At 45.2% G+C, this 25,707-nt stretch overlaps 1 protein-coding gene across 3 annotated transcripts in view; it reads left to right on the top strand.

Moving 5' to 3' along the window:
* Positions 1-4,520: 4,520 nt before the first annotated feature.
* The window catches only part of kiaa0513 (KIAA0513 ortholog), an 82,319-nt gene continuing 61,132 nt past the window's right edge, over positions 4,521-25,707 (top strand). For 2 of the 3 annotated variants that reach the window (XM_078400917.1, XM_078400915.1), the window contains exon 1: positions 4,777-4,886. The gene's annotated coding sequence lies outside the window, so the exon portion shown is untranslated. Of the gene's footprint in view, positions 4,582-4,776; positions 4,887-25,707 lie in introns of those variants that run through there. The other variant, XM_078400916.1, reaches the window with a different exon arrangement.

The raw sequence follows: 25,707 nt of genomic DNA, 5'->3' as shown, positions 1-25,707 counted from the left end.
GAAGACTCTGCACTAGAGTGATACAGTGTGGAAACAGGCCCTTCAGCCCAACGCCCACATAGGCCAACTAGACCCACCTGCCTGCTCTTGGTCCATATCCCTCCTAGTACCTGTCAAACTGTTTCTTAAATGTTGGGATAGTCCCAGCCTCAACTACCTCATCTGGCAGCTTGTTCCATACACCCACCACCCTTTGTGTGAAAAGGTTACCCGTCAGATTCCTATTAAATCTTTTCCCCTTCACCTTGAACCTTTGTCCTCTAGTCCTCAATTCCCCTATTCTGGGCAAGAGACTGTGCATCTACCTCTATTCCTCTCATGATTTTATACACCTCTATCGCCCCTCATCCTCCTACGCTCCAAGGAATAGAGACCCAGCCTACTCAACCTCTCCCGATAGCTCACACCCTCTGGTCCTGGCAACATCCTCATAAATCTTTTCTGTACCCTTTCAAGTTTGACAATATCTTTCCAATAACATGATGCCCAGAACCCAGAACGATACCCACGGTAGCGCAGCGGTAGAGTTGCTGCTTTACAGCGAATGCAGCGCCGGAGACTCAGGTTCGATCCTGACTACGGGTGCTGCACGGTAAGGAGTTTGTACGTTCTCCCCGTGACCTGCGTGGGTTTTCTCCGAGATCTTCGGTTTCCTCCCACACACCAAAGACGTACAGGTATGTAGGTTAATTGGCTGGGTAAATGTAAAAAATTGTCCCTAGTGGGTGTAGGATAGTGTTAATGTACGGGGATCACTGGGCGGCACGGACTTGGAGGGACGAAAAGGCCTGTTTCCGGCTGTATAGATATGATATGATGATATGATAACTGAACACAATATTCTAAAGGCGGTCTCACCAACATCTTATACAACTGCAATATGACCTCCCAACTTCTATACTCAATACTCTGACTGATGAAGGCCAATGTGCCAAAAGCCTTTTTGACCACCTTATCTACATGCAACTCGACCTTCAAGGAACCATGCACCTGCACTCCTGGATCCCTCTGCTCTACAACACTCCCCAGAGGCCTACCATTCACTGTATAGGTCCTGGCCTGTTGGACATCCCAAAATGCAACACTTCACACATCTCTGTATTAAATTTCATCAACCATTCCTCAGCCCACCTGGCCAATCGATCCAGATCCTGCTGCAATCTTTCACAACCATTTTCACTCTCTGCAAAACTACACAGTTTTGTATCATCAGCAAACTTGCTAACCCTGTATGTTCTCATCCAAATCATTGAGGTAGATGACAAACAGTAACGGGCCCAGCACCAAACCCTGAGGCACACCACTAGTCACAGGCCTCCAGTCTGAGAAGCAACCTTCCACCATCACCCTCTGCTTCCTTCCATGGAGCCAATTTGCTATCCATTCAGCATTCTCTCCTTGGATCCCATGTGATATAGCCTTCCAGAGCAGACTACCATGCAGAACCTTGTTGAATGCCTTACTGAAATCCATACCGTTGTCGACGTTTTTGGTCATTTCTTCAAAAAAACTATCAGATTTGTGAGACACGACCTCCCATGTACAAAACCATGCTGACTAACCCTAATCAGCCCTTGCCCGTCCAAATGCCCATATAACCTATCCCTCAGAATACTCCTCCGTAACTCACCAACTACAGATGCTAAGCTCACTAGCTTATGGTTCCCAGCATTTTCCCTGCAGCCCTTCTTGAAAAGAGGCACAACATTTGCCACCCTCCAGTCTTCCGGCACCTATCCTGTATTTAAGGACGACTCGTAAATTTCAACCACGGCTCCCGCAATTTCCTCTCTAGTTTCCCACAATGTCCTCAGATATATCTGATCAGGCCCTGGAGACTTGGACAGGTCGGGAGAGTGGGCAGAGACGTAGCAGATGGAATATAGTATTGCAAAGTGTGGAGTCATGCATTTTGGTAGGAATAAAGGCGTAAACTATTTTCTAAATGGGGAGAGAATCAAGAAATCGGAGGTGCAAAGGGATTTGGGAGTGCTGGTGCAGGATTCCCAAAAAATTAAAATGCAAGTCGAATCGGTAGTAAAGAAGACAAACGCAATGCTGGCATTTATTTTGTGAGGGCTTATATACAAAAACAGGGATGTAATGCTGAGGCTCTATAAGGCGCTGGTCAAGCTGCATTTGGAGTACTGAGAGCAATTTAGGGCACCATAGATGAGGAAGGATGCACTGGTCCTGGAGAGGGTCCAGAGGAGGTTTACAAGAATGATCCCAGGAATAAGTGGGATAACATTTGATGAGTGTTTGACAGTACTGGGTCTGTAAGTGCTGGAGTTTAGAAGAATGAGGGTGGACCTCATTGAAACGTACCGGATAGTGAAAGGCTTAGAGTGGATGTGGAGAGGATTTTCCTCTAGTGGGAGAGTCTAGGATTAGAGGTCATAACCTCAGAATTAATGGATGTTCCATTAGGAAGGAGATGAGGAGGAATGTCTTTAGTCAGAGGGTGGTGAATCTGAGGAATTCTTTGCTACGGAAGGCTGTGGAGGCCGTCAATGGATAATTTTAAGGCAGAGAGATAGATTCTTGATTATTAAGGGTGTCAGTGGTTAGTGGGAGAAGGCAGGAGAAAGGAGTTAGGAGGAGAGATAGATAAGCCATGATTGAAAGGCGGAGTAAACTTGATGGGCCAAATGGCCTAATATTGCTTCTATCACTTATGACATGACCTTACGTTAAACATTAAACATGCTGATGAAATTGTATTCATTACCAAGTGCAAGAGGCTAATAAATGCAGTACAAGGTATTTAAATCCAACTGATTTTATTTTTGTTCTTACCTACAATGTAACAGCTTTGCCTAAGACCTCAAAAATTGCAGGAGTTGTGGATGTAGTCCAGTCTATCAGCAACACCAGCCTCCCTGCATCAACACTTCACACTGCCTCAGGAAAGCAGCCAGGAAAGGAGCTTTCTTACCCGTCATTCCCTCTTGTTCTGTCTCCCGTTTAGCAGAAGAGACAAGCACTTGAAAGTACGTACTTCCTTGAAACAGCTTCTTCCTTGCTGTTATCAGACGACTCAATGTCCTTCCATCAAATAAGGGTGCTGTCCCGGTATTCTAACCAACCTAATCGCGGATCTTGCACTTTTTCTCTGCATCTATAACACTCTGATGCTGTAACACTATTTTTCACACACTGGCGTTTCTCTCTGTGCTCTACCCCTTATACTTGTGTGTGGTTTGATTGTAATCACGATTTGACTGGACAGCACACAAAAATTTTGACTGTATCTTGGTACACGTGACAATCATAAACCAACACCAATAGTTGTCGGAGCTCTGAGTTGTACTAACAATGTGCTTTGTGGTTCCAACTGCCTTCTATTTTGCTGCACCTGTGCTTGGATTTTTGTGACTATTTGTCCCAAGACACAGTTCATCTGGAGAGGTCCCGACCTGAAACATTGTCTGTTCATTTCCGTCCATAGATGCTGCCTGGCCCAGGATGTTCTTTTCATGTGAGTGGTTGTTTGGCACAAGTTACTGGGAAGTGATATGGGAAGTTGCTACCTCAGTGCAACATATTTCTGGAGCATTTTGATGTTCTTTTGTAAGAGAATGTCATTGCTTATTCAAGGGCCATTGACATTAGAAATCTTAATTTTCTCAGCTGGACTAACCAAACTAAAATGAACTTCATAAACAACGATAACACTTTATTTCTGTCATTCATGGTAAGATTTACATCATTTTGCATGCGAGATATACAGGGTTGCACTGTTTCGCATATCAGCTAACCAATGAAAAGACCAGGTCCTGATTTATACCAGCTCTTCACCTTCCCCCCCTTGTCTGCAGAAGGGTCCCAACCTGAAACATCACCCATCCTTTTTCTCCAGAGATGCTGCCTGACCTGGTGATGTACTCCACCACTGTATCTATTTGAATTGGATTCATGCTTCTGTACCATGCCAGGCAGCATTGGTCATTTTAGTGGCTGTCAAGGGTTTTTAACTAATCAATTCACCAATTCAAATTTTATTAGTTCTAAGTCTAAAGTTAAATGTCTTTTCAATTATATTGTGGATACAGTAGAGTTCTATTGCTTGCAAATGCCTAATCTCTGCTTCCATAACTTTTTAAAACAAAACAAAAAGAGATACAGTTCGTGGAGGTGAAATTAAAATTAACAGAGAAAGCAAAGAACAGTTGATTCAATTGGCCTGATACAGAGTGGATCTCTAGTGCAAATATTCAATCAGTAACATTCAAAGTTTAAAGACCACAAAGCAGCAACTCTTCAATAAATATTTATAAATGTCAACTTATCCAAGAATTTGAACACAAATAATTGTTTGCAAACATTTTATATATGAAGCAATCGCAGAGTTGTGACACTGCCCAGTCTAGCACACAGAATCTGCTTACTAAAATGGCGCTATAATTTACCCATGACCTACGATGGTTTTTGGGACGATTGGTCGATCTTGCTCCTCTAGTATCTTTGGGCTGGAGCGGCCTCCGTCACCGGCGCTGTCACGTGCTGGCCCAATGTCGGCGAGCTCCACGCAGGGCGCATGCGCAAGGTGTGCGGACGCGGTGGAGGCGATTTCAGGAGGTGAGGGTCGCGGGTCGTCATGGAAACGGGGGCAGGTGTGGTAGTCGCTGGGCCGGTCACGGGAGCAGGTGTGGTAGTCGCGGGCCGGTCACGGGGGCGTGTGGTCGTCGCCGGACCGGACAGCAGCTGGGGGACTGGATGCAGCAGACGGGCAAGGCTGGTGAAGGGGTCGTCGTTCGTTCGTTCGGGCGGGGGTCGGGGGACGGTGGACTCGACGTCCTTACTAGGGTCCCTACGGTGGACTCGACGTCCCGTCTGCGCGGGGGCCGCGGCCAGTCCAGGCCAGGCGGGATGTTTGGGTCAGGGTGAGTCTACGTGTCCGTTCAGTCGCTGCTGTGGTACACGTTGGCGTCTGTGTTTGCCCACTGTTTTACGCTTAGCTCGGAAAAAAACAGACCACCTTGCAACCAAAACTAATCTGATTTGGTGTTCTCTTCCTCAAATGGAATTGCAGCATAATATTTAAATGATTTTAAAGAACTAGATGTGGTCTTGATAAAGAAAAGCCTACCGGGTGGTTGGTGGAAATGTGGAGTTCAGGTCGTTCTCAGATCTAATTCAACGTCGAAGCGGGCTGGAGACTCCTGCTCCTAATTGTCATGTTTTATGCAAGATATCCCAGCCCGGAATAGTAATTTACTTTACTAGAACAATAATCATATCATATCATATCATGAACAATAATCAGGCCAGTCAGCGTTTATGGAGAAGACATACCTTGTGATATTATAACTATAAAATCTTGTTCAAATCTCGCTGTACTTGCCAATGATTGTTTGAAGCTGATTTTGTCGTTGTTTATAGGCTTTTGTGTTGGAGGATGTTTAAATGTGAATTGGACCAATATTATGATAAATGTTTGCATCTTTCAGATTTTTTTCCATATTTCTTTTAATTGATTATGTTTTGGTCTTTAAAGAAATCAATGGAAATGCCATAACATAAATATTAAAAGTCTTGACAAAATTCAGCAAGACAGGCAGACGGAGGAGGGAAAGAGAATTCATACGGTTAACATCACCTGAAATAAAATCATAGTCACACAGCATGGAAACAGGCCCTTTGGCTTAACGCGTCCATGCTGATCAAGATGCCCCATCCAAGATGTCCCATTTGCACACTTTTAGAAATATAGAAACATAGAAACATTTTGGCCCATATCCTTCTAAATCTTTCCTATCCATATACCTGTCCAAGTGTCATTGAAATGTTTGGTATATTTGCCACCTTCTCTGGCATCTCGTGCCACAGACCCACCACTGTGGAAAATGTTGCCCCAGGTTCCTGTTGAATATTGCCCCTCTCATCTTAAACTTGTATCCTGTGCCTTTTGATTACCCTACCTATACCCATCAATTTTATACACCTCTATAAGATCACCCCTCATTCTCTTGTGCTCAAGGAATAAAGTCCTAGCTTCTCAACCCAACCTCTTCCTACAGCTCGAAGGTATTTATTCACAAAATGCTGGAGTAACTCAGCAGGTCAGGCAGCATCTCAGGAGAGAAGGAATGGGTGACGTTGCGGGTCGAGACCCTTCAGACTGGGTGACGTTTTGGGTCGAGACCCTTCTTCAGACCCTTTGACGCAGACTCGCTACCACTGCCACATCTGCTCCTCCTCTCTTCCTATAGCTCAGCCCCTCTAATCCTGACACCATCCTTGTAAATCTTCTCTACACTCTTTCCACCTTAATGATGTGTTAAACTGTATCACTCTCTCCACATATGCATTGTCGTCTGCACTGCGCATTTCCACAGTTTCCAACTTTTATTTCCAACTTTCCCCATTGTTTGGAATGATTACATTTTCAGTGGTTTGCCAGAATACAGGAAATAAATGTAAGGCATGTTACAGCTACAGTTCTGTGGGGTGTTCTCTAAGTATTTATTATTATTGTAAAAAGTGGTTTCTAACTAAATTGTGAGCTTTGATTGGAAGCTATTTCTGTAGTGTGTTTTATGCCTTAACACACATTTTGAAGTGTAATTAGGGAATGTGCACCAATCCGTTGTTAAAGCAGTGGTAACTGGGCACTTAGAAAATTCGATTGGCCAGAGTCAGAATGGATATATGAAGTGGAAATCGTATTTAATAACAATAGAAAATAGTGGAAAATCTCAACAGTTTGGGTGCAAGCAGTGGCAGCTGGGAGAAACCGGTGAATGGCAGCTGATTCCAGAACAAGGGGCCACAGTTTAAGAATAAGGGGTAGGCCATTTAGAACGGAGATGAGGAAGAACTTTTTCAGTCAGAGTGGTGAAGGTGTGGAATTCTCTGCCTCAGAAGGCAGTGGAGGCCAGTTCGTTGGATGCTTTCAAGAGAGAGCTGGATAGAGCTCTTAAGGATATGGGGGGTATGGGGGTATGGGGTATGGGGAGAAGGCAGGAACGGGGTACTGATTGAGAGTGATCAGCCATGATCGCATTGAATGGCGGTGCTGGCTCGAAGGGCTGAATGGCCTACTCCTGCACCTATTGTCTATTGTTTATTGATCTGTCTGGATGGATATAAATAGAGGAATGGGGAGAGAGAGATATGTTGGAATTGTGATGTTCAAAACACTGGGAATCGGAAATGGGACTACTAAACATATCCAGCTGGCCTGGTGTTATTTGAGAGTCAGAAACTGAGCTAATATTACAGATGGAGGACTTGTTTTTCATCAGAATGGGAAAGCTGGCACCTATAATCTACCAAGATGGAAGATGGGGTACTGATTCACAACCTTGCATTAGGATTTGTCAGAATAATATAAAAAGATAGAGGGCAGAGTGAGAGGGAGAAATGGTGACACAACTGGAGGCTCGGGGTCATTTTCAGATCGAACAGAAGTGTCCTGGAAGTCCCCTAATCTGTGTTTGGTGGAGGGTGCAGCAGTGTGAGTACACATGCAATATACAAAATGAAGGCACACAATCCATGCTGGATGGGGAAATCCTGATGGAAAAGAAGAGGAGGTCTCAGCACCATAGGTGTGGGAAGTCTTGACATCGGAACACACATATTGGAATCAGGGAGGTTGAACAAATGCAATGCAATCCTCGCAGTAAGCAGTGGAGAGGAGTGTGGTTGTAGGTGTCTGTGGGCTTGTAATGAACGTTGGTTGCTAATTCATTCCCCAAGGAGAGAGCGTGAAATCAGAAAAAGGGAAGAGCAATAAATGGATTAAAAATAATTTCCTCACCGGGGGAGAGTGAATCTTTGGAATTCTTCACCTGCAGGTTAAGATTAGTGCAGTGCTTGAGGGTTGTGGAGAGGGTCACAGTGAGGAGGTCTCCTGACTATATGTGATTAACTGAAAGGACCAATTGTCAATTCCAAGTTTGCTGACATTACAAATCAAGGTGGGATTGTGAGTAGGGAGGAGGATGTGGAGTGAAACATCGCAGGTGGAATGTAACTGTAAACCGTGTAATTATCCACTGTGATGCACAAAGAAAAGAGTGCTTTTTAAATGTGTAGGAAGGAGCTGCAGATGCTGGTTTAAACCGAAGATAGACACAAAGCTGGTGTAACTCAGCGGGTCAGACACCATCTTTTCAAAAAGGGTCTCCACTGAAACGTCCCCTATTCCTTTTCTACATAGATGCTAACTGATCCGTTGAGTTACTCTCTTGTTGTGTCTATCTAGTGTTTCTTTTAAATGGTGGATATTGAATAATATGGATGTTTAAAGGGACTTGGCAATTCTCACACACGCTACAATGAAAGCAAACAGTCAGGTGCAGAAAGCAGTTGTGAAAGCAAATAACATTGGAAGAGGATTGGAATACAGGCTGTAAGATGTTTTGCTGTAGTTTTATAGGGCTTTGATGAAATTACTCTGAAGTATTATACTGATGTGGGCTGTTTACTTACCCTGGAGGAAGGGTAGAGAAGAGTGACTTGATAGGTTTTTGGAAAGTCGGCTTGCCATAAGAGAAGTTGTTAAGTAGACTGGGTCAGGTCAGTGGTTTAAAAGAATGAGAGAAAATCTGAGTGAAACTCAGATTTGTATTGGACCGCAACAGTCTGGATGTAAAGAGTGTACTTTCCACAACCGAGAAATCTAGAGTCGGGGCTTGCAATCTAGCTTACTAAACATAAAAACGTAGAAAATAGGTGCAGGAGTAGGCCATTGGGACCTTCGAGCCAGCACTGCCATTCAATATGTTCATGGCTGATCATCCAAAATTAAAGGGTTCAAAGGGTATTTTATAGTCATGTGTACCAATTAAGGTAAAGTGATACTCGATTTACCATACAGTCATGCTAAAAAAAGCAACAAGACACACAACTACATAAAAGTTAACATAAATATCCACCACAGCGGATTCCCCATATTGCTCACTGATGAAAGGCAATAAAGTCTAATCTTCACTCTTTATTCTCCTGTGGTCAGGGCAGTCGAAGCATCTGCAGTCGGAGTGATCGAAACTCCCGTAGCCGGCGATCGAAGCCCCTGCATTGGGGCATTCGAAGCTCCCGCAGTTGGGGCGGTTGAAGCTCCTGTGACTTGGAGCTCCCGAAGTCGGTATTTAACCATGGACCGCAAACTCCACGATGTTAAGTCCGCAGGCTCTCGCAGTTGGAGCTCCCAAAGTCGATCCCAGCAAGAGGCCGTCAGCTCCTCCATGTTAGGCCACAGTGCGGATGGACAATAGACAATAGGTGTAGGCCATTCGGCCCTTCGAGCCAGCACCGCAATTCAATGTGATCATGGCTGATCATCCACATTCAGTGCCCCGTTCCTGCCCTCTCCCCATACCCCCTGACTCCGCTATCATTAAGAGCTCTATCTAACTCTCCAGAAAGCATCCAGAGAATTGGTCTCCACTGCCTTCTGAGGCAGAGAATTTCACAGATTTACAACTCTTTGACTGAAAAAGTTTTTCCTCATCTCCGTTCTAAATGGCCTACTCTTTATTCTTAAACTGTGGCTCCTGGTTCTGGACTCCCCCAACATTGGGAACATGTTTTCTGCCTCTAGTGTGTCCAATCCCTTAATAATCTTATATGTTTCAATAAGATCCCCTCTCAACCTTCTAAATTCCAGTGTATACAAGCCCAGTTGCTCCAGTCTTTCAACATACGATGGTTCCACCATTCCGGGAATTAACCTAGTGAACCTACGCTGCACTCCCTCAATAGCAAGAATGTCCTTCCTCACATTTGGAGACCAAAACTGCACACAATACTCCAGGTGTGGTCTCACTAGGGCCCTGTACAACTGCCAAAGGATTTCTTTGCTTTTATACTCAACTCCTCTTGTCATGAAAGCCAACATGCCATTAGCTTTCTTCACTACCTGCTGTACCTGCATGCTTAGGAGCCATTTTGCAGTTATTAGTTATTTTTGCTTATTAATATCACTACCTTGTATTCTGCTGTAGTTTGGACACTATAGAGTTAATGCAATGCTTACGTAGGGGCTGGGCGGAGCCAGAGTACGGGCAGTTGGGTACGTGCGGGCATAGTGGGTGAGCTGGGAGGTGCTGACAGAGGGTCAGCTAGAAGCTCCGCCAAAAGATTTATCAGCCGTGATGTAATCGCCTGTAAATTTTATTAACTAGAAGATTAATACAAACTGTGTCCAAGTTATATCTGGCAATTCGTAACGATCGCAGAGACTGTGGTAAGATATGGAATTTTACCTAGCAATTAATAACCAGTCGATGACAAGAGATATGCCAATATGTTTATTGCACCTTCAAATAAAGAAGACTAACTATTAAACGTCTGGGAGGATCTCTGTTATTAGTTGTTCGAGTTATTACGCTTATCGCTGACCCGGTCTATGCAAGTGGCAGCTTGGGAGCTAATTGAGATAGACGAGAAGCTGGCCGCTACAATCTGCCTTCCTGTTCTTATCACCAAACTGGATAACCTCACATTTATCCACATTAAACTGCATCTGCCATGCATCTGCCCTCTCACACAACTGTCCAAGTCACCCTGCATCCTCATAGCATCCTCCTCACAGTTCACACTGCCACCCAGCTTTGTGTCATCGGCAAATTTGCTAATGTTACTTTTAATCCCTTCATCTATTAATGTACATTGTAGATAACTGCAGCCCCAGCACTGAGCCTTGCGGTACCCCACTATTCACTGCCTGCCATTCTGAAAGGGACCCGTTAATCCCTACTCTTTGTTTCCTGTCTGCCAACCAATTTTCTATCCATGTAAGTTCCCTCCCCCCAATACCATGTGCTCTAATTTTGCCCACTAATCTCCTTTGTGGGACCTTATCAAAGGCTTTCTGAAAGTCCAGGTACACTATATCCACTGGCTCTCCCTTGTCCATTTTCCTATTTACATCCTCAAAAAATTCCAGAAGATTAGTCAAGCACGATTTCCCCTTCATAAATCCACAGATCCTCTTACTGCTATCTAAATGTTCCGCAATTTCTTCCTTTAAAATTGACTCCAGCATGTTCCCTATCACTGTTAGGCTAACTGGTCTATAATTTCCCATTTTCTCTCTCCCTTCTTTCTTAAAAAGTGGGATAACATTAAATACCCTCCAATCCACGGGAACTGATCCTGAATCTAAAGAGCATTGGAAAATGATCTTCAATGAATGTGTCCATGATTTCTAGAGCCACTTCCTTAAGACTTCCATCAGGCCCTGGGGATTTATCGGCCATCAGTCCCATCAGTCTACCCAACACCATTTCCTGCCTAATGTGAATTTCTTTCAGTTCCTCTGTCACCCTAGGACCTCTGTCCACTAGTACATCTGGAAGATTGTTTGTGTCTTCCTTAGTGAAGACAAATCCAAAGTACCTGTTCAACTTGCCTGCCATTTCCTTGTTCCCCATAATAAATTCACCTGCTTCTGTCTTCAAGGGACCCACATTTGTCTTAACTATTTTTTTCCTCTTCATATACCTTATGAAGCTTTTACTATTCTCCCTTATATTCTTGGCTAGCTTACCTTCATACCTCATCTTTTCTCCCCGTATTGCCTTCTTAGTTATCTTCTGTTGCTCTTTAAAAGAGTCCCAATCCTCTGGCTTCCCGCTCATCTTTGCTATGTTATACTACTTCTCTTTTATTTTTATACTGTCCTTGACTTCCCTTGTCAGCCACGGTCGCCTCTTACTCCCCTTAGAATCTTTCTTACTCTTTGGAATGAACTGATCCTGCACCTTCTGTATATGAAAATAACTGCAGATGCTGGTACAAATCAAAGGTATTTATTCACAAAATGCTGGAGTAACTCAGCAGGTCAGGCAGCATCTCAGGAGAGAAGGAATGGGCGATGTTTCGGGTCGAGACCCTTCTTCAGACTGAAGAAGTACCTGAAGAAGGGTCTCGACCCGAAACGTCGCCCATTGCTGCACCTTCTGTATTATTCACAGAAATACCTGCCATTGTTGTTCCACCGTCTTCTCTGCTACGGTATCTTTCCAGTCAACTCTGACCAGCTCCTCCCTCATGCCCCCTTGCTCAACTGCAATACTGACACTTCCGATTGTCCCCTCTCCCTCTCAAATTGTAGATTAAAACATCATATTATAATAATAATAATAATGCATTACATTTATATAGCGCTTTTCAAACACTCAAAGACGCTTTACAGGGATTTCTAGAACATAGAGAAGTGAATAAATAGATAAATAAGTAAACGAGCAGAAAAAGGAGACAGAAGGTGAGGTGATCACTGCATATTATGATCACTACATCCTAATAGCTCTTTTACCTTGAGTTCCCTGATCAAATCTGGTTTATTGCACAACACTAAATCCAGAATTGCCTTCTCCCGTGTAGGCTCCAGTACAAGCTGCTCGAAGAATCCATCTCAGAGGCATTCCACAAACTCCCTTTCTTGGGGTCCATTACCAAGCTGATTTTCCCAGTCTACCTACATGTTGAAATCTCCCATAACCACTGTAGCATTACCTTTGCGACATGCCAATTTTAACTCTTGATTCACCTTGCACCCTCTATCCAGGCTATTGATTGGGGATAACTCCCATTCAGGTCTTTTTGCCCTTACAATTCCTCAGTTCTGTCCATACTGATTCTATGTCGCCCCTTGCAAGGGACTGAATATCATTCCTTACCAACAGAGCGACCCCACCCCCTCTGCCCACCTGTCTGTCTTTTTGATAGGTCGTATACCCCTGAATATTCAGTTCCCAGCCCTGGTCTTGCAGCCATGTCTCTGTAATTTCCACAACATCATACTTGCCAATATCTAATTGAACCTCAAGCTTATCCACTTTATTTTTTATATCGTGCATTCAAATACAACACTTTAACTTCGGTATTCACCTCCCCTCTCACACCTGGCCCTGACTTTCTCCCTTCTCAAACTTTCCTTCCCATTAATTCGGGAGCCTGTATTCGCTTCCCCTTTAACTCCATCTTTACACTCCCAATTTGTCAATTCCTCCCCCACAATTACTTAGTTTAAACCCACACGTGTAGCACTAGCAAACCTGCCTGCCAGAAAGTTGGTCCCCCTCCAGTTAAGGTGTAACCCGTCCCTTTTGTACAGGTCATCCCTACCCCAGAAAATATCTGAGAAGGGAGAAAGTCAGGGCCAGGTGTGAGAGGGGAGGTGAATACCGAAGTTAAAGTGTTGTATTTGAAATATGTAAGATGGCGGCGCTGCCCTAGCAGCTGCGGCTTACCTGCAGTCCATTTGTCTTTGTGTTTTTGTTGTCTTAATTGTAGTTGTGATGTGGTGTTTTTGTGTTTGTGTACTATGTGTGTATGTGGGGGGGAGGGGGGGAACTGTAAAATTGTAATATGTGTCCCTTCCGAACGGAGACCCGACCTTTGTGTTCTGGGCTGTGTCTCCGTTCCTGTTGCGGCCTACCATCGGCCCAACTCCTGGAGCTGGCGGCCTCCAGGGCTCTGGTTCGCAGAGCCCGCGGACCAGACTCACCATCAGCAGAGCCGGCCGTTCTCGGAGGCTGCGGGAGCGGCTGCGACTCGCCTTAGGCTCGGGCCGCGTGGATGCCGACATCGGGAGCTCCGGCAGCGGCAGCGGATCGCGGGGCTTGGGTCGGCCCACCGCGGACATTTCACCGTCCGGCGCGGCCTGAAATAGGCCACGGAATTTTCTCTGCTCGGCGGGGGCTTCAATGTCGGGAGCCCCGACCGCCCCGACTTACAGCGGGGCTTGGGTCGGCCCGTTGCGGACATTTCACCGTCCGGCGCAGCCTGGAACATGGCAACGACAACAGCCTGACCGCAGGAGAAGACGGCAGGGGAAGAGAAAAAGACATTCTGGCCTTCCATCACAGTGAGGAGGGGACTGGAGGAGACTCACTGTGATGGATGTTTCTTTTTGGGGGGTTTTGTGTTGGTTGGGGTTGTGTAATTTGCTTATTTTATTGCTCTTATTGTTGGACTGTGGGTGACGAAATTTCGTCCAAAAAACTTGTTTTTTGGATGACAAATAAAGATATCTTGAATCCCAGTGGTCTATAAATCTAAGTCCCTGCTCCCTGCACCAGCCCCAAAGCATTCATATCCCCTATCTCCCTGTTCCTGCCCTCGCGAGCACGAGGTACAGGAAGCAGATATGATTCGGACGGAGGTACGATGCGGAAAAAATTATATCTCCGTCGAGGTTTTAAAAAGTTGCCTCCAAACCCCCCTCCACATAAAGCAAAGCTAAAGGGCATTAAAAAATACATTTAACACATACTCAAAAACAACAAAGAAGAAAAGGACGAGACAGACTTGGCGAGGCAACTACTGCGGTGCCACCCGGTGGCTAAAATCCCATTCCTGCTTTTTCTCCATATCCTTTGATTCCGTTAAAGACCTAAATCTAACTCTCTTGAAAACATCCAGTGAATTGGCCTTCCGTGGCAGAGAATTCCACAGATTCACAACTCTCTGGGTGAAAAAGATTTTCCTCATCTCTTGCAGCCATGCTTACCCCTTATTCTTAAACTGTGACCCCTGGTTCTGGACTCTCCCAACATGGGGACCATTTTTCCTGCATCTAGCCTGTCCAACCCCTTAAGAATGTTATATGTTTCTATAAGATCCCCTCTCATCTTTCTAAATTCCAGTGAATACAAGCCCAGTCGTGATATATTAGCCCCGCCATCCCGGGAATTAACCTGGTGAACCTACGCTGAACTCCCTCAATAGCAAGAATGTCCTTCCTCAAATTAGGAGACCAAAACTGCACACAGTACTGCAGGTGTGGTCTCACCAGGGCCATGTACAATTGCAGTAGGACCTCCTTGCTCCTAAATTGAACTCCCGCAATGAAGGCTAACATGCCATTAGCTTTCTTCACTGTACCTGTACCTGCATGCTTCCTTTCAGTGACTGATGTTTTTGAGGTACCCAGGTCTCATTGCACCTCCCCTTTTCCTAATCTGACACCATTCAGATAATAATCTGCCTTCCTGTTCTTGCCACCAAAGTGAATAACCTCACATTTATCCACATTATGCTGCATCTGCCCACTCACCCAACCTATCCAAGTCACCCTGCAGCCTCATAGTATCCTTCTCGCACCTCACACTGCCACCCTGCCACCCTGCTTTGTGTCATCCGCAAACTTGGAGATGTCACATTTAATTCCCTAGTCTAAATTGTTAATATATATTGTAAATAACTGGTGTCCAAATATTGAGTCTTATGGCACCCCAGTAGTCACTGCCTGCCATTCTGAAAAGGACCCATTAATTCCTACTCTTTGTTTCCTGTCTGCCAACCAGTTCTCTATCCATGTCAATAACTGACCCCCAATACCATGTGCTCTAATTTTGCACACTAATCTCTTGTGTGGGACCTTGTCAAAGGCATTTTGATAGTTCAGATACACCACATCCACTGGCTCTCCCTTACCCATTCTATTTGTTATATCTTAAAAAAATTCCAGAAGATTAGTCAAGCATGATTTCCCCTTCATAAATCCATGCTGACTTTGACCGATCCTGTCACTGCTTTTCAAATGCGCTGCTATTACATCTTTAATAATCAACTCCAGTATCTTCCCCAATGTAAGGTTGACTGGTCTATAATTCCCATTTTTCATTCTCCCTCTTTTCTTAAAAAGTGGGGTTACATTGGCTACCCTCCAGTGCACAGGAATTGATCCAGAGTCTAGAGAACATTGGAAAATGATCACCAATGCATCCACGATTTCTAGCGCCAACTCCTTCAGTACTCTGGGATGCAGACCATCAGATCCTGGGGATTTATCTGCCTTCTACTTTAATTTATTATTTTCATGTGTACAAAGACGCAGTGAAAAGCTTTGTCTTGCACATGATCCAGTCAAATCATATTATACATGAGTACAACCGTACATGTCTAAATGAGGGGAACGATTGTAGTGAACAATATTAGATCCTCATCTGAGACAGCACTCGGAGACGCTCTGGACCCATCTTGCACCAATTGAGTTTCAAGTCTCTATCAAGTCTGGCTACAAAATCTTTGAAGCACTTCCCACTGGAAGGCGACTCCGGACTGTCAAAGCAGCCACAGCCAGACATAAAAACAGCTTTTTTCCACGAGTGATAGTTCTACTCAATAACCAAAGTCTGTAGTCTCTTTTTTCCTCTGGTTTATTTTCACCCACATGTTTAGACCGTAATGTGGTATCCTTATTGTTTTGATGTGGTTATGCTTTATTCTTAATTGTTAACTGTATGTTTGTGTTGTCATTTGTGAGCGGAACACCAAGGCATATTCCTTGTATATGCACATACTTGGCCAATAAACGTATTCATTCATTCATTCATTCTTCATAAGGTGCCTTTGCTAAACAGGCACTGATGCAATGTGTGAATGGTAGGTCCAGCAATATGACAATTGTCAAGCAATCGTTTTAGTAATATCACTTAAGGAATTAATATTGCTCAGGGCATCACTTATGTCTCTTTGATACCAGTCAAAGATTGCTTGACATAACTTCCTTGTTACCAGTCAAGGATATTCCAGTCAAAAGCATAATGTGTCAGATGCTGTGAATCTGAAATAAAAAGTGAAGATGTTTTCACCTGGCCAGACCTCGTGCGAGTAACTTTTCAGATCAAGGGCAACACTGCAGAAATTAAGAGTTTTTCTTTGCAGAACTGGCACAGAGGCATAATACAGAAATTCCAGGAATATAATCAGTTTATGTAAAACTTCTAGAAGTAGCATGTGTCACAGAACACGTTGGCTATGACCTTGGTTTGAAGTTTACTGATTACAAGTTCCCACTTATTGACAGTAGCTGAGACAAATGAATTTGTTGGCAAATAAGAATTTTACATTTAATGTAGATAGCTGAAGGTGAGTTGGAGGGGGATGCGGTACAGAGGAGCTACCTGCAGGGTGGAAGGGGGGGGGAGGGTGATTCAGAGGAGGAGCTACCTGCAAGGTGGTGGTGATGTGGTACGGAGATGGAGCTACCTGCAGGGTGGTGATGTGGTACAGAGATGGAGCTACCTGCAAGGTAGTGGTGATGTGTTAGAGTGGAGGTGCTACATGCAGGGTGGTGGTGTGGTAGAGTGGAGGTGCTACTGCAAGGTGGTGGGGATGTGGTAGAGAGGAGGTGCTACCTGCAAGGTGGTGGGGATGTGGTACAGAACTAAACTCTGGGCACTTCACCCAGGGTCTCTCCCTTTGTTCATCTTTTCCATCACTTCCTGCCTGGTTCTAACTGCCATCACCCACATACCCTTCTACCTGGTTCACCTTTCCTATTCTCTTCCACTTCATCTGGTTCCACCTATCATTCACCAGCCTATGTTTCGCTCTTCCCTCTTTGTTCTCGGTCCGCGTGCAGGGTCTTGACATGAAATATAGAAACATAGAAAATAGGTGCAGGAGGAGGCCATTCGGCCCATCGAGCCAGCACAGCCATTCATTGTGATCGTGGCTGATCGTCCCCGATCAATAACCCATGCCTGCCTTCTCCCCATATCCCCTGATTCCAGTAGCCCCTAGAGCCCTATCTAACTCTCTCTTAAATCCATCCAGTGATTTGGCTTCCACTGCCCTCTGTGGCAGAGAATTCCACAAATTCACAACTCTCTCAGTGAAATTTTTTTTTCTCACCTCAGTTTTAAATGGCCTCCCCTTTATTCTAAGACTGTGGCCCCTGGTTCTGGACTCGCCCAACATTAGGAACACTTTTCCTGCATCTAGCTTGTCCAGTCCTTTTATAAATCGTGCTTTTGCCTCCACAGATGTTGCTTGACCTGCTGTGTTCTTCAAGTCAAGTCAAGTCAAATTTATTTGTCACATACACATACACGATGTGCAGTGAAATGAAAGTGGCAATGCCTGCGGATTGTGCACAAAAAAGAATTACAGTTACAGCATATAAATAAAGTTAATAAGTTACTATATATTATATATAGTATATATACTAAAATTTAGTCTCTGGGGTTATAAAAGTTGACAGTCCTGATGGCCTGTGGGAAGAAACTCCGTCTCATCCTCTCCGTTTTCACAGCGTGACAGCGGAGGCGTTTGCCTGATCGTAGCATCTGGAACAGTCCGTTACTGGGGTGGCAGGGGTCCCTCATGATCTTGCTTGCTCTGGATCTGCACCTCCTGATGTATAGGTCCTGCAGGGGGACGAGTGTAGTTCCCACGGTGTGTTCTGCCGAATGCACTACTCTCTGCAGGGCCATCCTGTCCTGGGCAGAGCTGTTCCCAAACCAGACTGTAATGTTGCCGGACAGGATGCTCTCTACAGCCCCAGAGTAGAAGCAATGAAGGATCCTCCGAGACACTCTGAATTTCCTCAGTTGTCTAAGGTGGTAAAGGCGCTGCTTTGCCTTACCCACCAGTGCGGCAATGTGCGTTGCCCACGTCAGAACCTCTGTGATGCGGACTCCCAAGTATTTAAAACTGCTCACCCTATCCACAGTAGACCCATTTATCTCCAGTGGCGTGTATGTCGTTGGATGTTTAGCCCTTCTGAAGTCCACAATCAGCTCCTTCGTTTTAGTGACATTCAAGAGGAGGCTATTGTCCTGACACCAGAGTGCCAGATCAGCCACCTCCTCCCGGTAGGCCTTCTCATCGTTGTTGGAGATCCAGCCCACCACCACAATGTCATCAGCAAACTTGATGATGGAGCTTGAGCTGAACCTGGCCCCACAGTCATGTGTGTACAGGGAGTACAGTAGGGGGCTAAGGACGCAGCCCTGGGGGGATCCTATGTTCAGGGTGAGGGAGCTGGATATGTGTTCCCCCATCCTGACCACTTGGGGCCTGGCGGTGAGAAAGTCCAGGACCCAGGCACACAGAGGGGTGCTAAGCCCCAGTTCCAGCAGCTTCTCAACCAGTCTGCTGGGGACTATTGTATTGAATGCTGAACTAAAGTCAATGAACAGCATCCTCACATAGCCCCCCTGGTTGTCCAGATGAGAGAGAGCGGTGTGTAGAACCTGGGAGACCGCATCATCCGTGGACCTGTTCGGACTGTATGCGAACTGTAGTGGGTCCATGTTGCGAGGAAGGAGGGCGCAGATGTGCTTCTTGACTAGCCTCTCAAAGCATTTCATGACAACCGAGGTGAGGGCCACCGGTCGGTAGTCATTTAAACACGCTGGAGAGGCATTCTTTGGCACCGGTACAATGATGGATCTTTTGAAGCATGCAGGGACCACAGACTTGGCCAAGGAGAGGTTGAATATTGTGGTGAGCACTGGAGCAAGCTGAGTAGCACAAGACTTTAGTACTCGCCCAGATATACCATCTGGGCCTCCAGCTTTCCTCGTGTTCACACGCGTCAGAGCCCACCTTACCTCATGCTCGGACACCGAGAATGTGTGTACATCCCCGGCGGCGGATCCCCCTCCAGCCTCGCTAGCCAGCGCCCCTTCGGTGCTGTTTTTAGACGGCGAGCTGGTGGTGTTACCCGTCTCAAACCGTGCATAAAAAGAGTGCAGGTCATCAGCTAAGGAGGAGCCGGCACTTCCGGTTGAGGGGGTGCTGGACCTGTAGCTAGTTATTGTCCGTAGCCCCTGCCAAAGGCGCCTGGTGTCCTGCTGCTCCATCTATGACTCCATCTTGTCCTGGTACCTCCTTTTTGCGTCCTTCACTGCCTTCCGCAGTCGGTAGGACTCTCCCTTGTAGTCGTCCATGTTGCCGGATGCCAGGCCAGAGTTGTAAGCAGCGGTGCGAGCATTGGTTAGGGAAGATACTGACCCTTACCATGAGGATGATGGTATCGGCTATTGTGGCAATGAAGTCTGTAACCGCTTCCGCAAACTCATTTACGTCTCTGGAACTTGCTTGGAACATATTCCAGTCGACATTGCCCATTGCATCTTGCAGCATGGGCTCTGAATGGTCAGACAACCGCGTTACGTCCATCGTCACTGTCGCTTCCCGTACTATCCGTTGTTTATACTCCGGCACCAGGAACATGGCAGCATGGTCAGATTTTCCAAAAGGAGGGAGAGAAACGGCCTTGTAGCCTTTCCTGAACGGCATGTAGCAGTGGTCCAAAGTTCTTTCCCTGTACGTCTTTGGATTATGGGAAGAAACCAGAGCACCCGGGCAAAACCCACGCATCACAGGGAAAATGTATAAACTTCATACAGACAGCACACGTAGTCAGGATTGAATAAGAAAATAACTGTAGATGCTGGTACAAATCGATTTATTCACAAAATGCTGGAGTAACTCAGCATGTCAGGCAGCATCTCGGGAGAGAAGGAAGGAATAGTCAGGATTGAACTTTGTTTCTGGCATTGTAAGGCACATTGTAAGGTACATTGTAAGGTACCTCTGCACCACCATGCTGCCCTGTTATGACACGGGATTCCATGGGAGATAGGGTTACAGAAAATATTGATAAGGATGATTTTCTAAGGAATACAATTCTCTGTAACACATGGGTTGACTTTATAATGACTGCTGTAAGACCTGTAGCAAATTATGCACAGTAATCTCTTGCCGACACCACTGTTTTAATGGTATTGATTGAGGAATTGGACACTTGCAGCAGGGCACGAGTAACTTTTCTTTGAAGTAGTTCTCTTAGATTTTTACATCCAGGCGATGTACATCCCCGCACAGTCTGAAGAAGGGTCTCGACCCGAAACGTCACCCATTCCTTCTCTCCAGAGATGCTGCCTGTCCCGCTGAGTTACTCCAGCATTTTGTGTCTACCTGTACAGGCAGGGCTCAGTGCAATGCCTCATCAAAACAATGGCACCTTGCACATTGCAAAGTTCTCTCGGCATTGTACTGGGAAATAAAGCAAATATTTGTGTCTGTGTTGATGTAGGACTTGAAGTCGGTAGTGAAAGAGCTGGTCACAGATGATGTATGTGTGTCCAGTACAATGCAGGACATAGGTTTAATTTGAATACAAAAGTTGAATCCAGCATGCAGATTTCATAAGCCTTCCCTCTGAATTTATCAATCTGAGAAATAGTAGCAACATTCTGTCTTCGATGTCTTTTTCCCCCAACAGTTGAGGATTCTAAAACTAAAGAGCATAGACTTAAGATGAGATGGGAGAAGTTTAAGAGGGATCTCCTGGGCAACGATTTCACTCAAAGGGTAGTCCATATTGGAATGAGTCTCCAGAGGAAGCTGTAGATGCGGGTACATTTATGAATTTTAAAAGACATATAACATATAACATATAACAACTACAGCATGGAAACAGGCCTGTCCGGCCCTACCAGTCCACGCCGACCATTCTCCCTGACCTAGTCTCATCTACCTGCACTCAGACCATAACCCTCCAATCCCCTCCTATCCATATACCTATCCAATTTACTCTTAAATAATAAAATCGAGCCAGCCTCCACCACTTCCACCGGAAGCCCATTCCATACAGCCACAACCCTCTGAGTAAAGAAGTTCCCCCTCATGTTACCCCTAAACCTTTGTCCCTCAATTCTGAAGCTATGTCCCCTTGTTGGAATCTTCCCCACTCTCAAAGGGAAAAGCCTACCCACGTCAACTCTGTCCGTCCCTCTCAAAATTTTAAAAACCTCTATCAAGTCCCCCCTCAACCTTCTACGCTCCAAAGAATAAAGACCCAACCTGTTCAACCTCTCTCTGTAGCCTAAGTGCTGAAACCCAGGCAACATTCTAGTAAATCTCCTCTGTACCCTCTCCATTTTGTCGACATCCTTCCTATAATTTGGCGACCAGAACTGCACACCATACTCCAGATTTGGCCTCACCAATGCCCTGTACAATTTCAACATTACATCCCAACTTCTATACTCGATGCTCTGATTTATAAAGGCAAGCATACCAAACGCCTTCTTCACCACCCTATCCACATGAGATTCCACCTTCAGGGAACAATGCACAGTTATTCCCAGATCCCTCTGTTCCACTGCATTCCTCAATTCCCTACCATTTACCCTGTACGTCCTATTTTGATTTGTCCTACCAAAATGCAGCACCTCACACTTATCAGCATTAAACTCCATCTGCCATCTTTCAGCCCACCCTTCCAAAAGGCCCAAGTCTCTCTGTAGACTTTGAAAAATCTACCTCACTATCAACTACTCCACCTATCTTAGTATCATCTGCATATTTACTAATCCAATTTGCCACACCATCATCCAGATCATTAATGTAAATGACAAACAACAGTGGACCCAACACAGATCCTTGGGGCACTCCACTAGACACTGGCCTCCAACCTGACATACAATTGTCAACCGTTACCCTCTGGTATCTCCCATTCAGCCATTGTTGAATCCATCTTGCAACCTCACTATTAATACCCAACGATTTAACCTTCTTAATCAACCTTCCATGTGGAACCTTGTCAAATGCCTTACTGAAGTCCATATAGACAACATCCACAGCCTTGCCCTTATCAATTTCCCTGGTAACCTCTTCAAAAAATTCAAGAAGATTAGTCAAACATGACCTTCCAGGCACAAATCCATGTTGACTGTTTCTAATCAGGCCTTGATTATCCAAATAATTATATATATTGTCCCTAAGTATCTTTTCCATTAATTTTCCCACCACAGACGTCAAACTAATAGGTCTATAATTGCTAGGTTTACTTTTAGAACCTTTTTTAAACAAAGGCACAACATGCGCAATGCGCCAATCTTCCGGCACCATCCCTGTTTCTAATGACGTTTGAAATATTTCCGTCATAGCCCCTGCTATTTCTGCACTAACTTCCCTCAATGTCCTAGGGAATATCCTATCAGGACCTGGAGACTTATCCACTTTTATATTCTTCAAAAGTGTCCGTACCTCCTCTTCTTTAATCCTCCTAATTTCCATCACTACTCTACTTGTTTCGCTTACCTCACATAATTCAATATCCTTCTCCTCGGTAAATACCGAAGAAAAGAAATTGTTTAATATCTCCCCCATTTCTTCCGGCTCAGCACATAGCTGTCCACTCTGACTCTCTAATGGACCAATTTTATCCCTCACTATCCTTTTGCTATTGACATATCTGTAGAACCCCTTGGGGTTTACTTTTACATTACTTGCCAAAGCAGCCTCATATCTTTTTTTCGCTTTTCTAATTTCCTTTTTAAGATTCCTTTTACATTCTTTATATTCCTCAAGAACCTCATTTACTCTGGACAGATATGTGGATGGGAAGGGTTTAGAGGGCTATGGGCCAAATACAGGCAAATGGGACTTGCCCAGTGTGGCAAGTTGGGCCCACGGGCCTGTTTTGGTGCTGTATCACTTTATGAATTTATAATGTAACTTATATTTCAAATAAATATCGATGTAGTTGATGTGCCATGTATGCAGTGACAGTCCCCAGTGTTAGATGTGTTGACTGTCAGATACCTCCTCTGCTTCTTCGTCTCCTGGGGAATATTGATTATAGTTTGTGATAGGTGTAATTAAAGTTCACTGTGGCAGGTGCTCCCTCTGGGAGCAGTTGAATTTCATTGTTTTCTTTTTAAACGAGCCTTTGCAAAGGCTGCTCCTGCTTTGTACTGATTAGTCATTGATCTTGTGAGATGTGAGGAGAGAGATTTTTGAGCAGAAGCCGCAAGACCGGCTTGCAGATTGCAAAGTTTCATCCTTTTGCTATGCTCTGTAAAGTACTGATGTGTACAATTCTCCAGAGACCACACACCTTCCCAAAGAGACCTATTGTTCATGTATAAGTTTACAGGGTGAATGTTTGCAAAATATTTGACTGTGGGGAGAGCAATGGACTCGGGTATGATCCTCTCTGTGTCCTTGGGGTTTTCAAGTATTGTCGGGGGATACTGATACGGATTTCAGTACTGTTATAGTTGCCTACTTGAGTATAGTTTATTGTCATGTACCAAGCAAGGTACAGTGAAAAGTTTTGCGTTCAAAGGGATAGAAGCAAAGAAACATAGAAAATAGGTGCAGGAGGAGGCCAATTGGCCCTTCGAGCCAGCACCACCATTCATTGTGATCATGGCTGATTATCCACAGGCAGTAACCCATGCCTGCCTTCCCCCCATATCCCTTGATTCCGCTAGCCCCTAGAGCTCTATCCAACATGGCATGATTCATTTGTGCCAAACATTAATTAGACCAAACTTAGATTACTGTGTACACCTCTAGTTGCCACACTATAGAAGAGACATGGTACCAATAGAGAGAGTACAGAAAAAAATCACCATGATGGGAATGCTGGTTCACAAAAAAGGCACAATGCTTAGTAATTCAGCAGACCAGGTTGCATCTCTGGAGAACATGGAGACGTGATCTTACGGGTTGGGACCCTTCTTCAGACTGATTGTGGCAGGAGGGAAGAAAGCTGGAAGAGAGGAGGGGTAGGGCAAAGCCTGGCGAGTGATTGATGGATACAGGTGAGGGGGAGGAGGAGTTGATTGGCAGATGGTTGGACAAAGGCCAGAGATAAAAAGGCAAAAGTTGTGAGAAAAGGATAGAAGAGGTGCAAATTGGGAAGAGGAGAGAGAAGGGGACAAAGTTCTATGTTACAATAGATACAAGTCCAGGTGGGGCACGGGGAAGGGGGGGGGTTATTTGTAGGTTACTTACCTAAAATTGGAGAACTCAATGTTCATGCCATTAGCTTGTAAGCAACCCATGCAGAATGTGAGGTGCTGTTCCTCCAGTCTGTGTGTGGCCACATTCTTGCAACGGAGGAGGCCCAGGACAGAAAGGTCGGCAAGGGAATGGGAAGGGAATTAAAATGGTCAGCAACTGGGAGATCCAGCAGGCCTTGGCAGGCTGAGCGCACTGTTTGGCGAAACAGATTAATCAACATGTTGCTGGATTGGAGGGCTCTAGTTCTACATCAAATGTGCTGCACTCAACACTTGAGTTCAAGAGATAATAATAATTTTAAATGATGGAGTGAGAGAAGGAGAAACTATTCACAGTGGCAGGAGACTGGGTAGTCTGATAATAAGATTACTTAACCAGAAGGAATATGGGAAACGGTGTAAGAACTCACTGTTTCAAAAGAAAATTGGGATCCTCTTCCTGAAAGTTAGAACCCAGAAATAGTCATGTAATCTGGTAATGCTGTAGCTTTTCGCACCTTAACTGTGAAATCCTTGGGCAACATTATTAATGTTGTCCTGCAGAAGTTTTCGGATGACTGCAATTGTGGACTGAAGGTAGACACAAAATGTTGGTGCAACTCAGCGGGTCAGGCAGCATCTCGGGAGAGAAGGAATGGGTTACGTTTCAGGTCGAGACCCTTCTTCAGACTGATGTCAGGGGAGGGGGCGGGACAAGATAGAGTGTAGTGGGAGACAGGAAGACAGTGGGAGAACTGGGAAGGGGAGGGGAAAGAGAGGGATAGAGGAACTCTCTGAAGTTAGAGAAGTCAATGTTCATACCGCTGGGGTGTAAGCTGCCAAGCGAAATATGAGGTGCTGTGCCTCAATATGACAATTGAGGAGGCCCAGGACAGAAATGTCAGAGTGGGAGGGGGAGTTGAAGTGCTGAGCCACCGGGAGATCAGGTTGATTAAGGCGGGCTGAGCTTAGGTGTTGAGCGAAACGATTGTTGAGCCTGTGTTTGGTCTCGCTGATGTAGAGAAGTTGCCATCTGGAACAGCGGATACAATAGATGAGGTTGGAGGAGGTGCAGGTGAACCTCTGCCTCACCAGGAAAGACTGTTTGGGTCCTTGGATGGAGTCAAGAAGGGAGGTGATGGAACAGGTGTTGCATCTCCTGTGGTTGCAGGGGTAAGTACCTGGGGAGGGGATGGTTTGGGTGGGAAGG

The sequence above is a fragment of the Rhinoraja longicauda genome, chromosome 6 (assembly GCF_053455715.1).
Source record: "Rhinoraja longicauda isolate Sanriku21f chromosome 6, sRhiLon1.1, whole genome shotgun sequence".
Classification (NCBI taxonomy): Eukaryota; Metazoa; Chordata; class Chondrichthyes; order Rajiformes; family Arhynchobatidae; genus Rhinoraja; species Rhinoraja longicauda.
The sequence above is the reverse complement of the archived record's forward strand: the minus strand, read 5'-3'. Positions and strand labels throughout refer to the sequence as shown.